Source organism: Leptinotarsa decemlineata, unplaced genomic scaffold (genome assembly GCF_025532065.1).
Source record: "Leptinotarsa decemlineata unplaced genomic scaffold, Ldec_3_MD MMD2_tig00004067_RagTag_RagTag, whole genome shotgun sequence".
NCBI classification, from domain to species: domain Eukaryota; kingdom Metazoa; phylum Arthropoda; class Insecta; order Coleoptera; family Chrysomelidae; genus Leptinotarsa; species Leptinotarsa decemlineata.
The window spans coordinates 429,128-446,683 of NW_027412602.1; the positions used below are offsets into that span (position 1 = coordinate 429,128).

General features: G+C 34.3%; 1 protein-coding gene and 1 pseudogene across 1 annotated transcript in view; both read left to right on the forward strand.

Moving 5' to 3' along the window:
* The window catches only part of LOC111513686 (uncharacterized), a 436,986-nt gene that overhangs the window by 83,081 nt on the left and 336,349 nt on the right, over positions 1 to 17,556 (forward strand). The window lies entirely within an intron of this gene.
* Positions 11,476 to 13,179, forward strand: LOC111510843 (mediator of RNA polymerase II transcription subunit 17-like; annotated as a pseudogene).

Sequence of the window (17,556 nt, forward strand, 5' to 3'; positions counted from 1 at the left end):
AATGAGCTCGGACCAAGGTTGCTCATCTACTAGATTTGAATTTTCCGCTGTACGCGCAGTAGCTTCTGTGGGGAAGTGGGGACGACTACGTCACACCTACCTTGAGTTGGACGTTCCACAAGGTTCCAATTGGAGATCCAAAAAGGTGCGCAATGAAGCGCCATAAGAAAATACATAGGATTTTGGCCTGGATTTTTCTTAGCTATATTACTAGCAACATCAGAAGAAACACATGAGTCACAAGAAAACCTTTTTGACATTTACGATGAATTGAAATACAGAAAAACAACTTTCAAACAGTAATTTGAACTCGTAATGTTTAATATATTAATTACTTGATGAGCTGACGATGACGAAGGCTAGGATTTTTCCAAATCATACCAATAAAATATCAAAAGATGATTGGGAAAAAATAATATCATAGGAATCCAAGTAATTGATAATATATAATCGCCAACTGAAACGAGCTGATAGAACAGATATTTGTCGTAACTAGGCAATTTTTTATGATACACATTCACAAGCTGATGTAACAGATATTGGTAGGTGTATTATTTATATCACAAAAAGACAGATACGAATGCAAAATTTCGAAATCATATGATGGATAATAGTGAGGAGCTGGATGTTCATCCAGCTGTTCAGATGTTCCATACGTTTAGCCAATCTCTACAGTACAGTTCCAAGCTGATGAAACAGATATTGGAAGATGTACCGCTCATACTTTCGAAAATTACAGACAAAAAATGAAAAAAAATTGGCAACTTATTCCATTGGCAATCATAAGAAGCTGAAAGAAGAGATATTCCTTATGATTGCTCAAGTAGAGTAATACTTTCCTCTCTGAGCTGATGAACAGTTATTTTAAAGTGTATCACCCATAATTTGGGAAGGGAAACATATGGAAAATCGACTGAAATAATAGGTTAAGGTTAAACTATGTTCGAAATGACATGTTGTTTATGGTTTTAAAAAATCAATTGAAGCACAAAAACCAACTTATAACACATACAAAGCTGCACGTTTAGATTCAACTATGATTAACGAATATGTGGCTTAGTGCCCTTCTGACATGTTACGCCATCTTTGTTTTCTCTGTAGATGAATTCTGCATTCGTTTCATTTTCATTTGATATGCTGCACGTTGATATTCAACTATCATTAACAAAGATACGACTTAGTGTCTTTCTGACATGTTACGCCATTTTTGTTTTTTTCTCTGTCGATGAATTTGGCATTCGTTTCCCTTTCATTTGATGTGCTGCACGTTGTCATTCAACTATGATTAACGAAGATGTGGCTTAGTGCCTTCCTGACAGGTTGCTCCATCTTTGTTTTTTTCTCTGTCGATACATTCTGCATTTCTTTTTCTTTTATTTGACGTGCTATACGTCATGATCCTATCATTATCAACAAATATAGAACTTAATGCCATGCTGATAATTGCGCCATTTTTATAATAACTCATTCATTTTAACAAATTATCACGCATTTTCTACCACGCTACCACCTTCCACGCTGACTAAGTTACTTTCAAAGTGTTAATGTTTTGTCACTATCTCCAATTCAATTCCATCTAACACAATCAATCGACCGATATTTGATTCCTCCATTCTGATTGGCTGACCGACACCACTCTGTATCAGAAGTTAGGCCGAGTGTTCCACAAGGTTCCGTTCAGGATTCTGAAAATTCGCAAAATGAATCTTCATACGACAAAGCATGGACTTTAGGCATTTTCTGATGATGCTGATACATTTATCACTTAGCGCTTTAAGTGATAAATGACTGTCACATTGGAACATGAAAATGGTTACGACAATAACGATGAAACGATAACGAATAAACGCACGCAAAACTGTCGAAACGCACGAAAAACCGTCGAAAACGCACAGAAAACCGTCGAAACGCACGCGAAACTGACGCACGCAAAACGGTCGCAAGCAAAACGGTCGAAACGCTTGTAAAACGGTGGAATCCTTCGCTTTCCCCATTTTCGAATGGTAACTTTACAATATATAACTCCTCGACAACATTGATGCCATCTCCTCCTTCTCCTAATGATGCTGACTTGGTTAACAAAGATACGAGACTAAGTGCCCTTCTGACATGTTGAAACGCTAGACTTCTTTTAAACCGATTTTTTTTCTAAAGGACATATTTCGACGCACCCTGTACACTTCGACGTCATGTTTTTTCCTTCCAATGGTGTAATTTGAGACAATCCGTACACATTGAGGGATCGCAGGTTGAACTGTTGAGATGTCATATTTTTTCTTGAATCTGATTCATTATTATTAATATATCACTTTTGCGCTTCCAATTTTCATCAAGTCGTCACGCTTAATTTTGAAACCGGTAATGCTGCATGAACAACGATTTATTTTACAACCGGCAACAACTGCTTGCGCTAGAAATGTAAAACATCGGTACCATCTCCATCTCTCTTTGCCTCGATTACGTCACACGTGTCCCTCACTCTTACACGTTTCTCTCTTCCACTCACTGAAGTTTCTCTCTGAAACACTTACCAGCGACGCACGACTATTATTTATATCCCAAAAAGACAGATACGAATGCAAAATTTCGAAATCATGTGATGGGTAATAGTGAGGAGCTGTATGTTCATCCAGCTGTTCAGATATTCCATAAGTTTAGCCAACTTATAAAACCAACTTATAAAACATACAAATATTGGATGACACCATTCATAAAACACGTGTTACCGATATTTCTCAATTCTTTAATCCCAGGAGTTTCAACTGAGCCATTTTGCAATTCCATATCCTTCATTCTGAACCATTTTTTGTTTTCGCTTTTCAGTAGGGATAAGTTCCAGTGGAAGGTCCAAAGTGGTATTCTTCTCTGTATAGATATTTCTGTCCGAACGCTTATTTCGTTTTATATTTTACTCTTCACTATTATCTCCATCTGTAATTGAAGAAAATCTTCACATTCACCTTCAATATCTCTGAAAAGATATCAACTCGAGAAATTGGTGAAAATATATACATGAATTCTCAAGAATAACTAACCTAATATTTTACATGCTGCGGTAGGATTCATATTGATTTTCATCCAATCTGAAATTGCTTTAAAAGCCCACAACCAAGCGTTACTTGAAAAAAATAAAGACATTTTACTTTCCAATCCACTCGAACAACAATTTATTTGAGATATATGTACATAATATATATTCTGTTCAACCATCAACTCCTTCAAACTTCAAGCGGCCTGTCCAGAAGCATAGAATAAAAAATTACCAAAAAGGGGACTACAGGATCCAAAACGAGGGCTCGGGGTATCAAAGAAAAATGATCACAAGTAGGATGCAAGAAAAACGAAGGAAAGAAATCAAGTATCTTCCAACTATGCTGGTCGACTCAAGTTGTTTTTGATTGATTGGCACAATATTTGTTCTGATGTTAACATACTGCACTGTATTCAAGGTTATACTTTACCTTTTGTAAAAAAAAAACCTCATCAATTGTTCTACAAACTTTAAAATAATTCTGACAGGGCACATAAGGATCTGAAAAAGAGAATTTCTAATTTAGAGTCAATAGGCGCAATTCAAAAGTGCAAGCCAAGCAATCGTCAGTTTGTTTCATCATATTTTTTAGTGCCTAAATCCAGTGGTGGTTACCGATTCGTTTTGATTTTGAAAGAATCGAACAAATTTATGATATCACCCCACTTTAAACTAGAAAATATCAAAGCTGTTCGAAATTTGCTTATTCCAAATAGTTTTATGTGTACGGTTGATCTCAAAGACGCGTATTTTTTTATTCCGATCAAAGAATGCCATCGTAAATATTTGAGACTTTATTTTGAAAGTATGCTTTAGCAGTTCACTTTATTGCCAAACGGCTTAAGTTCAGGTCCTTTCATATTTACAAAAATCATGAAGCCTTTACTACGACATTTAAGATCTAGGAGTATTATTTCATTGAATTACCTGGATGATTTATAAATTATCGGAAAATCCACCGTGGAATGTGCGAAACATGCAAATATTGTTATTCGTTTTTAGAACAATTGGTATTCATTTTAAATTCTACCAAAAGTATTTTGGAGCCTAAAGAAAAATGTTAATTTTTGGGATTTATTTTTTGATAGTGTAAATATGTTGATAACGCTTCCTGATGAAAAACGAAAAGTTTCGATATAGAAATATACTCTGATGCTTCTTCTACTGGGTGGAGAGCAGTATCGGGAAATGAAAAAATTCATAGGTTTTAGAATCAAACCAACAAAATTTATATATTATATATAGCATTGAATGCTATAAAATCATTTACACAATCGAAAAATGATTATAACATATTGTTGAGGCAATTAGCTACATCAACAGAATGGGTGGCGTGAAATATATTACCTCACACGAGAAATTTGGCAATGGTGTGAATCTGAAAATCTTTGGGTTTTTGCTTATATTTATGCTGATGTGGAATCAAGGAGTCTCTCTGCCGACACAAAATATTCATTGAATATCAGAGTCTTCAGTAAAATAAGACGAGTTTCAGGAAAATCATGTATTGATCTTTTTGCATCACAGCTTAATGTCAAATGCAAGAATTATATATCTTGGAAAAGAGACTCAGATTCCATTCACATAGATGCTTCCACTATATCATGGTCAAATTTATGTTTCTATGCATTTCCGCCATTTTCAATTATTTTGAAGGTACTTAACAGAATAATAACTGATGGAGCTGAAGGAATTTCAATAGTGCCAGATTCCACGCAGCCATGATATCCTATTTGTATAAAGCTCATGTGTTCCCAACCGATCCATTTTGAACCGAAATCAAACCTAATGCTTAGCCCTTTCAGACAACCGCATCCAGTATGGAAGAAGATTATCCCGGTTGCTGCGCGCTTATCAGGGAAACATATGTAAGAAGCAGAATTCCTGAATCTGCTATTCCAACCCAACTTAAATCTTCAAGTCCTAATACTAAAAAAAAAAAAAATAGTTCGTTGAAACAGTGGTGGCTATTTTGTAACCTGCATAAAGTGAATGTTTGCGAGCCAAGAATGTCAAATATAATTCAGTTCCTGCAAGAGAAATTTGAGTGTGGAGCAAATAATAATACATTAAGTTCCCACAGATCACCATTAAAATTAATAATCGTAACGCTTGATAATGAAGATGTAATAAAATGTTTTCTCAAATGAGTTTTCAAATTGAGACCGGTTTTCCTAAAATATTCCACGACTTGGGACCCAGGTTCTTGAATATTTGGAAACACTTTATCCATATCACATCTTATCACTGGATGAAATAACGTACAAGTTAGCAACTCTCTTGGCATTGGTGTCTGCTCAGAGGGTACAGACTATTGCTATCATAAAAATATCTGAAATAAGGGACATGTCTTCAAATATACAAATTAATACTTCAGAAATTATTAAAACTTCTGCGCCCGGCAGGCAACAGCCGGTCATAATTTTACCATATTTCTATGAAAAGCCAGAGATTAGCGTTGCAAATGTCTGAATGAATACCTATCAAGGAATCAAAAATTAAGAGGTATGGTCAACAAATTATTCATAACACTTAGAAGACCATATCATGCAGCTTCAAGTCAACGTGTTTCACGATGGATCAAAACAACTTTGACTTAAAGCGGTATTGATACTCAAAAATTTTCATTTTATTCCACGCGGCATGCCTCCACTTCGGCAGTAAAATGTAGTTGGAGCAACTATTGATGTAATCAGGAAGGCGGCAGGGTGGTCTGAGAAATCTTGCGTATTTGCTAGATTCTATAATAAACTGTAGTTGAATAGTAAAAATTTTGCTGAAACTATTATTTCTAATTTCAAAAATTAGTGGGAATTTATTCTATTTAAATTGTTATTGTTGTAATGTATTATTGTTAATGTATTTTTATAAGCTATATATTCATTATTACTGATATTATATAAATTTTTTGAAGATAAGTTTATGAACTTGAGATTACGAATTATTTAATCATAATAATTAATAACAGAGTATTATTCAGATCGCTGATATGCTTTAAACATCTACAAGGTGGTCTATGATGGAGTGGTTCTGAAATATAATCTAAGATTAAACGACTTACCTGTAAGGTTCTATGAAGAACCACCACATCATAGACCAATCCAACCCTCCCTCATTTTCAGCTTACCCTTACTCCATCTGAAATAGGTGCACCAAAAATCATAATGAATCAATGGGCTGAGTATATTGATATGGAATATTTCTTTCATTCGGGTAGAAACTAGTGATCGGTTTCCGCCTCAGAGGCGTAACTACAAGGTGGTCTATGATGTAGTGGTTCTTCATATAATCAAGATTGAACTTTCTTACAGGTAAGTCGTATAATCTTAGATTATTCGTAAGTAGCCAGACGAATTTATAAGGACTCATATTATCCTGAATGTACATTCTGCGATTGAATCTTGTCAAAGAGTTCAATGAAATATAGTTAGTATTTATTGTTTTATAACGAATCTATAGACCAGAAATAAAAATCAAATCAAACTATTCTTTGTTTGAAGGTGGTTGCCAATTTTTCATCGTGAATTTCATTATTTCGGACGTACATTGTCTAATATAATATAATTTGAAATCTCTGAGATGACAAATGTAAATTTTACAAAATATGTGAAAATAACAACTATAGTAGGCAAGAAACTCCGAAATAAAACTATAATAAAATAAAAAAACAAAACATAGCAAAAAATTGAAAATTGAACAATTTAAATGAAATAAAAAAATTGAAAATTGAAAGGTTTCAAGCCAAGTTACTTCACGACGTTTCAATTGTTAGTAATCACAATCGTCTTCGGGTGATGACCCGATATCAGTCAGAAATATAGACAAGGAAAAAATCCCTCATTTTGATACTTAACAACAAGAAGAATCTTAAGGCAACATCTATTATGATTACAGAGCTGCTTACTGAAGATAACTTCAATTTATTCAATTAGGTTCTAGGTTAATTCAATAAATCATCATGGACTTTTAATGAACATGTATTTGTGAACTTTATATGGTTTCATTCTGCCATCACAAGGTTGGCAGATAGTCTCTTGCTCAGCAAGGCCAAAACGAATTTGCCAATGTTTTGACCCACGATTATTTTATCGTGAGTATGAATGCTTAATGCACACAAGAATTACAATTACTCTTGTGAAAAGATAGGATAAAAAAAATAACTGGGGCTAGATATACTGTACACTTAGACAAGATTTAATTCTTACTGTACTCTTACAAGGTTTGAAACGTGAAGAATGATTTTCCAAAAATGCCATGTTTCACATCGGTAGCTAGAGAAGGGGGTTCGGATTGGTCATTGCGGAAGTTTGGATTAACATAAGTAGGAAATGTCATAATAGCATGTAATTCCCAAGATGAGGGACGCAAGGAACAATTGAGGAATTGAAATTCTAGCTATTTGTATCTTACAATATCTACGTGGAAGATTTGAATATACGGGTTGCTTGAAAAAAGATATTCGAGAATACCTATTGAATTTTATAAGGATAGATCAACTGCATGAGTTCATTAGTTTTCTCTTTCTGCTGGAAAGCAAATATTTAGTATATATTTAATTATTACTTCCGCTTTTTTTTACTTAAAAACCTCCAGCCTTGAAAATATCAAAAGTGTACACTCAACGTGATCACATAGAGGTAACAACAGTTGGTAAAATTTGAGTTATTTATGTCTAAATGAGATCCTGAAGAAAAGTGTTTGGGGACGTGTAATATGATTTTGTTAATTTTTGTTCCATGAAATTGGTCTATACTTATTTCGTAAAATTTTGAGATACAAATAATAAGAAAATATCCAAGGGCAGTTATTTAACTTATGTTGGCTGTGGGAAACAGAGTCTCCCAACTTAGACTCGCTCATGAAAACAATGAAAACATAGAACGTTTCATCTCCCATTTTTCATGATGATCTATCACGTATGAGATCATCATCAATAAATTAATTCAAATGCAAATAGTTTAATACAAAACACCTTGAATGCATAAGTAGAAAAGGTCATAATTCCCACGATGAGGAACGCACCCTATTTAAAATTAGCGAATATTAATAAATCTTGAAGAAGATTACCCTAACACTCAGGAAACGGTATCCTACATCATGTATTTCAAAACTAAGCTGAAATACCAGCGTTTTCCACGTTTTCTTGATGTTCACTCTGATTGGGCGGTCCATGTACTGGAGCTCGCGAAATTCAAATACAGTTTTGTTTAACGATGGCAATAGTGGGATCATCTAAAACAAGTCGTCAATCAAAGAAGTTTTTTTTCTTCATTTTGTTTTTACTGATACCTCCACTACATTCAGTTAATTTTTATCATATATAGGATACACAGGATATTTCATACAGCATTTTGCACGAAAAATTCCAAAAATGTTAACTTCATCATTTCACTGAGGTTGTTTTAGATGAGTATTTAGGTGGGAAGTTTTTTTAAAAGCGGGGTCTGCTTTTCACGGGTGATGGAGATGTGTCAAAAGCCAAATTGTCAAAAATACTAATTTCCGAAAATATTTAATTTTCCAAATTTTTAGCCTCAGTGCACCGCACTGTGAGGGTCGATCTAGTAAAAGTTCATCTACTGGCTTCTCTCTTGAATACTATCATTCATGAAGAATCGAATTTCATTTGACAGACATGCCCCTCTCAAAAAAGTTACAGTAATCAAATCTTCCGCTTGTATTTCATCAGTTCTGAATTCCATTGTCTAATATAATATAAATTGATTTGAAATCCCTGAAAAAAAAATTAAAAAGATTAACCGGCACAACCAGTACTTGTACTTCCCTACATCAGAGGATTATCGGAAAGGATGAGAAGCTGAAATCAATCACAAAGAGGAAAACTGGTTCAGGAGACAATTTAAAGAAGCCGCGTATATGTTGTCCAACAACGCATTTAGTCAAGCTAGTGTAGAGGTACGTAACATATGGAAACCTCTAATCAAGAGAAAAACCACCAACTCCCGCCAAACGGCCATCTCCCGCTAAAACCAATGAAGAGGAGAAAGGGAAGAGGGGATAGGTGAAAGCACTCGAATGACCTATAAATAGTCAGATCTCGGAGGAATAAGTCCAGTTATCACCCGAAGATGATTGTGGATACTAACAATCGAAACGTCATGACATAACTTGGTTTGGAATCTTTTAATTTTTATTTTTCATTTTTGTTAATGATATTTTTTTAATTTTCAGCTTTTATTATTATTTCATTTTTTTTTTGGTTATTGCTTGTATTATTTCTTTGAACTTACAGTTTTTGTTCAATAAAATTGTTATTTTCGGTTAATCTTTTTAGTTTCTTTTTCAGGGATTTCAAATCAATTTGGCTCACTCAAAATCACATTCTTACATTAGAGGTGGTGAAGTTTTGCTTTTCTCCGTCCTACGTTTCAATCACCCAAAATTTCTGTTATATCTGACTAATTCTTCTCCTCGATGATGAAATTTTCATGGGGGAAAAACAAATTATCTATGTCATGACATCGCACTGCACAGTTTCATAGATTCATTTCAATTATGTGCTGCGAAACTTCAAAATTCATTGCCTGAGCAATTGAAGAGATCTAATATCAGAAATTTCGAATACAAAACCCCTTGAATGCATGAGCGTTCACCTCTACTTGCACATCTTCAAAATATGTGAGGACTTGATATTTTCTGGAATTCAAAGATATCGATTTCTATCTTCTGAGAAAAACACAAATATTGATGATGTTTTTTCGGAGACATAAGCCGGGAAGCACATGTATTTTAAAAATTTTATTAAGAATGCCTTATTAGTTTGTTTGGCTCGAATTTAGTAATTGAAGTTTGACCCCTTTTCTGCTAACAGATTGATCTGATATTGGTTAGAAACCTGCATTTAGTTCTGATGACAATACAATTCAGTAAATTGTGTATCATTTTTTCCCCAAAAAACCGTTTATCATGAAAATTGTTTTCGCAAATTTTTTTCAATACATAGTCGATACATACGAAAGTCGATGAAAAATAATAGATATTTGTATTTGAAACGTTAGGTGGACGGTGAATTGAAACATAGCACTGCAAATTAGTAAACTAAAACATGATATAAATATCATGTTTCAACCCATATGAAACAGTATTGAAAATTCTCATGCCTTTTTTCATATCATTCGAAATGAAGGCGGTAGACCCAAAAACCGGCAATTCTACTTCATGGCGAATAATTCAAAAAAATGAACACCGATATTCTCGATATGAAAAAAAAAAGAAATTTTAGTTTCTCAAAATAGGAAACTTTCGTCGGATCCAACCGAGATCCGACGAAATGAATGATATCCATAACAATAATCGAGTTTGGGGGAATATTTGGGAGAAGCTGCTCACTGAACCAGGTTTCGAATAAAGCCCCAGTCATATGTACGTGGTAATCAGCAGACGAATCTTTTATATTTTTGGTCGACAGAAGCAAAGCTTTGCTAACAATATTCTATACGTGAGTGACAACCTTCTGGTATGTGGCTATTTGTTTCTGTGCATTATCATACTTTAGACCTAATGATTTAGTTACTAATTGCATCATTTTAGTTTCTTCTGGTATGTGGCTATTTGTTTCTGTGCATTATCATACTGTAGACCTAATGATTTAGTTACTAATTGCATCATTTTAGTTTCTGCTAGTGGTTCCAGTTTTTGTTCTCAGATAATCAGATACCAAATCATGTGCGAATGTTGTCACTCTATGTTCAGTGATTTGTGCTAGCTGATCATCTCTTTCTGGAGATAACATGAGAGATAGAACTGTTGAATTCCTCAGCACTGAACACTTGTCATGACTCATAACTTTGGATAATGAATTGAGCTGCCCTGATATCAGTGCATAGATATCTAAAAAAGAAGGCCAATTCTTATCGAAGTCAATTGTCTATGCTGAAATACCCAATGAGTTGAGAAATATCCGTAATCAACAAATATTCAAAAATGCAAATCAAAAAGTGGCTTCAAACAGTACCTGCAGAAAGAGTGAATCAAATTATTGAAAGAAGGATATACTGAATAGTTACTTCGAACAGTATGTTAAGTATCGAGAGCTCGAAATCCATTGGATATAATTATAGAAACTATTCTATTTTCAAAATCGTTCAATTGGTCATTAAAAATGTGTAAGTGGGTCCAAATAATATTGAAAGCATACTTTACAAATACTCAGGTATATTTTTATATTATATATTATGTACTTATTATGTCAAGATATAATTTCACATTCATATTTCTTCAATTTTACATGTTTACCTTCCTTTCAGGTTATACAGTTATCAGCTCACAATAATAGTAAACAATAGATATTATGTTGAATTTTATCTAAAACTACCTGAGATGATATCGACAAATATGTTAGGTATATCCTATCATTCGTTTTTACCTGTTAATCATATATAAGAACTTGTTTCATGATATAATTCATTTATTAATACCAAATTCAGGAAATCACTTTTGATGGAACTGAGGTTTGTCAACCTCCTTCGCATATTTTGCGAAGCTCTCTCCGAGAGCTTCGCAAAATATGCCCAAAAATAGACTTCAGTAAGCTATCTGATCTAGAAATAAGAACAGAAGAATCCAGTGAAGATTCCAAATCTGACTCAGACAGTAAAGATGCTTTCCAATCTTCAATGTGGCCTTGGGACTCAGTACGAACCAAAATGACGAGTGCTCTGCAGGAAATTTGTGTGTTGGCTGACGTTTTAGCTATTGCAAAAGAGAAGCGTTATCTTGTTCTGGATCCTGTACAGCAGGAGCCTCTGGAAAGCACTTGCAGGAGCGGCCAGCATACTTTTTGCCGGGGCAGAAAAAATGAAGACTTCCCAAACAGAAGCTGCCAGAAATCGAACAACTCTAGACTTCCACATAGAACTATTGAGGCTGAGACAGAATTGGCGATTGAAGAAGGTGTCCAATACGATAATTGGAGGTCTCAGCTACCGAACAACGGGTTCCAAGTATCTGCAAACTGGTACATTTGAAATAACGAAAGCTGAAGACGAAGAGAAGGTCAATAGTTCATCGAGTAGTCCTTTACCTGGTGGACCTGCCCTAGCCAAGGTTAACAACGCTCTTAGAGTTTCAATACCAACCAAATTGCAAGGTGTTGCATACATTGAGGTGCTTTGCCGAACAGACCAAGAAGATCTCTGCAACGTCAAGCTGAACCTCCTCGGCACCGACTCGCCTCCCTCCAACCCCGACATGCACTGGCAACAAAAACTAGAAGCCACCCAGAATGTTCTCTTCTGCAAGAAGCTGTTCAACCAGTTGGCCACAGAGGCGATCCAACTGCAGGCCCCCATCACGCACATGATAGTCGGTAACCAGATAAAGGCGACTGTTCTGCCTGGGATCCAGTTGACAATCGCGTTGAGGCATTTGACGAGAAGAAGCAGAAACCCGCTCTGTCGAAGAGCTATCATGATCATGTTCTGGAGCATTCTCTACATCAGTTGTTGAGAGAGGTTCATCATAAGAAGACTCATCATCCGTTTCCTCATCCCGCTACAGGGCCTTTCGGTCCTTCCAAGAAATGGATGATTGCAGGTCCCATGACAGCAGATAGGTTCGAGCTCCTAGAAATGACGAAATCGCAAACCCTTCTTGACCAAATCGTACAGCAAGCCCAGCATTCCATAATGTGCAGGCGCACGGAGTACGTTCTAGCCACCATAGCCAAGGAAGTGAAAGACCCCTTGTTAACTTTCCACTGGAACACCCTGAACACCCCCACGCAATCCTGTGTAAAATTACAGATCTTGACTCATGGGTACGACGCCGTCTGTCGGACGCCTCTCATCATCCACGTGGGAGTTAAAAGTCTGAAGTGCATTTGCAATTTGCAGTAGTGCCTCTCGGAAACAACAGCTCGTGCCTGTTGTCCTCCACGACAGGAGACAGAATCATAGCTGTGAGGTGCGAACCTCAAGCAAGCATACAAGTATCCGTAGCCTACTCGCCTCAGACTGACTTTTTCCCTAGTCGTTCAGTGACGGAAAAGAAGTGGGAGCATCTAATGGGGCAGTATAGAGACGTGAGACTGGATAAGATGGAAGGAAGGAATTTCTCACATGAAATGAAGATACTTATGGCTAGCTTGTCAAGCATTTCTTGAATGGAATGGACGTGTTCATTTTAGTTTAATTTGAGGATTAAATACACATATTTTACATTGGAACATTTAAAATTTATATTTAGGCGTGTCTTGATATTGCTATTTCATATTTATAGATTTCAAATTATATATCTTCATAATTTTCTTTGTTTACATCTCACATATTATATTTCCAACTTCACAACGTTCATTGATTGATTATTTAACTTGCTTCAGCACAAGGTCATACCTTTTATGAGCAACAAACCGATCTATTTGCTGAATTAGATTGAATAATTGTAATGTTATATATCGTTGATGGCAAATACATTATTATTATATAGAATAAAAATACAAAGAAGGGCAAAGTATCTTTGGGTAATCAGCAAAACGGAAGTGTACCTATTCTTATAACACAAGTTATTCCATTATTTCGATAAAATTTATTATCGTTTCCGAGAAAAAGTTACTATCAAATGAAGAGATTTCGATATTGGAAAAGGAGTTTCATATTGGTTCCAAGGTGAGGGACACAATGATATCGCATTTTCCTTCAGAATTTTATTGACAGGCAAGGCAACTTTCACGTCGAGTGAAACAGTTAGGACAATTATTCGTATAAGCCCTATTATAAGCGAAATTTATTATATAAACAGTTTGAGCAACTTCAAAATAATAATTGATACCGGAGCAGGAATATCAATTTTCGAAAAAAAAAGAAAAAGAATGCTGTAGAAAATTATTCAAATGGTTGAAATAACTGGAGTAATAAAAGGAAAGGTAACAATTACTGTATCCGTATTATTACCTTTTGAAATAAATATAGTTGAACATAAAGTTTATATACACGATTTAAATTTTGATTTTGACGGAATTTTAGAATACGATTTTTTGGAACATTTTGAAGGAGTAGTAGACATTAAAGATCAATAATTGAAATTGAATTATGGGACAATCCCGCTAAGAGAAGCAACAGAAAAGATTGATGACCAAAACTAAAAGTAAAATAAAACCAAAAATAAAGTCACTCTCAACCCTGAAACTGAAATAAACTGAAACTGCTGAAATAAATGATATTTTTGAGTATGACCCAGATAATTATTTCTTTGAAAGTAAATATGACAATAGCTATAACAAATACTAAGTAGACAAAATTCCCATCAATAACATAAAAATCGAACCAAGAGTAGAAAAAGTATTCAAATTAAAATCGAAACTCAGAAATACAGAAGCTAGACTGTTAGCTGCTGAAAAAAAAGTAAGACTTTCAAATGCTGTTGTGGAAATAAATGAAAAAGGAAAATTTCTAGTAACAGTTGTGAATGGAAACGCAATTGAAAAATCCATTGACTTTCCAGACTTACAATTTGAAAAATTTTAAGAAAATGAAATTCAAAATGATTTCCAAATCGTTCAAAAGGAATAAAAAGTTTACTTCGTTTAGAACATTCAAATGAAGAAGAAAAATAACTAATTGAAAACCTCTGTTTAGAATTCTCAGACATATTTTACATAGAAGGAGATTCACTAACATTCACGAGTGAAATAAAATATTCTGTAAAACTAAACGAAAATGCACAACCAGTCTCAACAAAATGTTATAGGTATCCGCACATACATAAAAATGAAGTGAAAACTCAAATTTCAAAACTATTATAACAAAATATATATGACCATCAATCTCACCTTTGTCATCCCCAGTTTGGATGATAAGTAAAAAACTTGACGCATCTGGAGAACAGAAATGGCGCGTTGTATTTGATTATAGAAATACCAAATATCTCAGACCTTTTAGACCATTTAGAAAAGTGTCAATAATTAATAACACTTGACTTAGCATCAGGATTCCACCAAATCGAAATGGATTCTATAGACATAGAAAAAAACTGCATTTTCTGTAGAAAATGGCCTCTACGAATTCCTGAGGATGCCATTCGGGATGAAAAACTCACCCTGCACCCTTCAACGTATTTTAGACTATATATCAACTGGACTTAGAAACGAAAGATGTCTAGTTTATATGGACGACATAATAATTTATTCCCCAACAATTGACGAGCACTTGCAAAATTTGAAGTCAGTATTCAAACGCTTACGGAAAGCTGATTTGAAAATTCAACCCGAAAAATGCGAATTTTTAAGACAAGAAATTGCGTATCTAGGACCCCTTATAACCAAAGATTGAGGAAAACCAAACCCAGAAAAAGTTATTTGCATAATAGACTTCCCAGAGCCTATAAACGTTACAGAAATAAAACAATTTTAAGGTTTAGCAGGCTATTGCTGAAAATTTATCCCAAATTTTTCTAAAATATCTAAACCAATTACACACTTATTACAAAAAGATGTGAAATTCAACTTTGACAATGAATGTAAACTTGCATTCCAAGAATTGAAAATAGCATTAACCTCAACCCCAATTCTAATATACCCTTACTTTGCAGAACCATTTCTTCTAACAACATCTTCTTCTGCAATAAGAGCAGTATTATCTCAACGACCCATAGGAAAAGATTTATCCATTGCCTATGAATCTAGAATATTATGTCCAGCCGAGACAGAATACTCTAAAATAGAAAGAGAATTACTAGCTATGGTATGGGCAGTTAAACATTTTCGTCCTTACCTTTATGAAAGAAAATTCAATTTTATAGTAGACCATCGCCCTTTAACGTGGTTATTTTCGATTGAAGACCCTGACGGCCGATTAGCCAGATGGCGATTGAAATTAGAGGAATATCAATTCAATGTAATTTACAGACCCGGAAAAATACACAAAACGCAGACGCTATGTATAGAATTATTATAAATCATTTCAAAGAATGCGCAAAATTTCATTCAAAAATTTTTGCAATCGAAAATGAAAACAAAGAAGTTTCAGATACTGAAACTGAAATAGGTCAAGAAACAATTTTTGAAAGACTTAAAAACTTCACAAGACTATAAGAGTCAAAATCAGTAATTGACTATTCTAAATTTATTTTTACTAATGATCAATTCTCAGACAAAAAACATAAAGACATGATTGTTTTTCTGCAGAGAAATAAACTTACAGAAATTCATGAAAAAATACTTGAAGACATTTTTGAAGAATATCCCGACTTCTTCTATAATAAAATCAATGGTGTGTCTAGCAAAACAGTAAAAGATCGAAAATATTATTCAATCCCATTACCTTTTGATCATGATTGAGCAATAGAATACTTGTTCAGCTCATTATATAAAGACCTGAATTTATTCGTACCAAACAAAGTATACCAACTTGAAACAAATGTAGGATTCCCGATACAAGAAATGCCATCCTATATTTTAGCCGATAAAGATGACATAAAATTTCAAATATGTCAAAATATTGTAACGACCCCTGACAAAGACCAGATTCCAATTATACTAGATCAATTTCATAACGGTAAAAATAATTTACACCGAGGAATAAATGAAACCTTAAGAAGAATAAAGCAAAAATACAATTGGAATGGTATAACAAAAGATGTTGAAAATATTATTAAAGCCTGTGAGGTATGTCAAAAAACAAAAATCTGCAGGAAAAACTTAGAAAATCCGTTAGTATTTACGCAAATCCCAAAACAGCTTTCGAAAGAATGAACATTGACATTTTAGAAATTCCAAAAAAGAATTATCTTCTTACAATTCGAGATGAACTCACAAAATCCACTCAAGCATACCCTATATCTGATAAAACAGCAAAATCAGTTGTGAACAGCTCATTACTATATTTCCAACATTATGGAACACCACCAAGAATATATGCCGATTCAGGAAAGGAATTTAATAATTACTCATTGAAAGATATATGTTTACTCTATAATATCAAACTAACATTTTCTAGTGTTGATCACCTACAATCAAACGGTTCACTTGAAAGATTCCATGCCACCCTAATGGAAATGATAAGAGTGAATTTGACAGAAAACCATAAACACCACACATTTTCTATTATACCCTATGCTGTTATATGCTATAACAACAGTTTAAAAAAAAACCACGAATTTATGAACTAATATTCGGACACACATCCGGTAGACTCCAAGAAAATGTATATAATCAAAAAGACCTTATGACGAAGTATGTCAGAGATCTTGATAATCGTATGGAATATTATTATAATGTAGCACGCACAAATACTGAAAGAAAAAAGAAAAGCTAAAATGAGATTTGATAGTTATCTACACCATGAACCAACAACTTATAATATATGTGTTATATCGTGAGTAAGACGATCTCACCGGTATCAGATTACCAAGATAACGACTCCCAAGACTTTGAGTCAGCAGAGTCAGCAGAACGTGATACTTTTATTATTTCCCAACGTCTCCTGCTGACACCGCTGCCTACACATTATAAATGGACCCTGCGAGGTCAAATTATTGTCAGTAACTATTTAGAGTTCGTCAGTACCTAT